Consider the following 1,366-nt stretch of genomic DNA (forward strand, 5'->3'; position numbering starts at 1 on the left):
ACCTCAAGTGATCTGCCTGCCTCACCTCAAGTGATCTGCCTGCCTCGGCATCCCAAAGTGCTGGGATTATAGGCGTAAGGCACTGCACCTAGCTCTTCTTTCATGTTTTAATTCAAGGGAGCTTTGTGTGTACTAAGTTTTCAAAAATACATGTTGAAGGAACGTTTTTATCTATACTTTGACACACACCCAATTGTCAAATTGTGTTCACAGCTCTCAGACTTATAGATTTAGAATCTCCTCAGGGACATGATCTTAACTGAAGACAAGGGAGATCCTAACAGGGCTTTTTGTCCTAGTCCTCAGCTGGAATGTGGGAGGAACAATTTCAGCACAAGAGCAAGTTGAAAGTTTTTTCATCTTTTCTGGTGACACTGTGGCTGACGGTACTGCTTTAAAATGGAGAGAAAACATCCGGGAAGGGGGCACCCGGATTTGAACCGGGGACCTCTTGATCTGCAGTCAAATGCTCTACCCCTGAGCTATACCCCCTTCACCTGATAGGGACTCCTTCCTTGTCCACTTATGGTGACTCAACACAATCAAGTTCCACCCACACTAGAGTTCTGGCAAGCTTTGTGTTCTAAAGCCCCACCTTCTTAATTATCCATCATCTGCTTTGGCTTGTCCCTTGGCCACTAATAAACTGAAAGGGAACGCTTGAAAAATGACATCCTGGGCTGGGCACGGTTGCTCACGCTTGAAATCCCAGCACTTTGGGAGGCCAAGGTGAGGTCAGGAGTTTGAGATCAGCCTGATCAACATGGTGAAACCCCGTCTCTGCTAAAAATACAAAAAATTAGTTGGGCGTGGCGGCAGGCGCCTGTAATCCCAGCTACTAGGGAGGCTGAGGCAGGAGAATTGCTTGAACCCTTTGGGAGGCAGAGGTTGCAGTGAGTTGAGATCACACCACTGCACTCTAGCCTGGGCTAACAGAGTGAGACTCTCTCTCTCTCTCTCTCTCTCTCTCTCTCTCTCTCTATATATATATATATATATATATATATATGGTGTGCGTATGTGTGTGTTTTGTAAAGACAGGGTTTCGGCATGTTGCCCAGGCTGGTTTCAAGTGATCCACCTGCCTGAGCTCAAGCAGTCCTCCCATCTTGGCCTCACTTCAGCCTCCCAAAGTGCCGGGATTATAGGTGTAAACTGTGGAGCTTGGCCTTTGCTCTGTTTTTGATGGAAACAATAGCCAGCTCTGACCTGGGGCCCTGCTGATAGCTGGAGAAGTGCTTTTTTGAGGTTGAGCAGTGTGGCTCCTTCTTATCCCACTGGCAGGGGAGAGCGGAAGCCTCTCCTTTCAAACCTGGCACTCGTTGGTATGGAGTGCAAGGGCATAGGCCTGAGAAGCCCTTTCTCC

At 48.0% G+C, this 1,366-nt stretch overlaps 1 non-coding gene across 1 annotated transcript; it reads right to left on the reverse strand.

The window, feature by feature from the left end:
* Nucleotides 1-420: 420 nt before the first annotated feature.
* TRNAC-GCA lies at nucleotides 421-492 on the reverse strand. Its single transcript has one exon. It is a non-coding gene; the product is annotated as a tRNA-Cys (tRNA).
* Nucleotides 493-1,366: the final 874 nt, after the last annotated feature.

Source organism: Mandrillus leucophaeus, unplaced genomic scaffold, assembly GCF_000951045.1.
Source record: "Mandrillus leucophaeus isolate KB7577 unplaced genomic scaffold, Mleu.le_1.0 Scaffold254, whole genome shotgun sequence".
Taxonomy (NCBI): Eukaryota; Metazoa; Chordata; class Mammalia; order Primates; family Cercopithecidae; genus Mandrillus; species Mandrillus leucophaeus.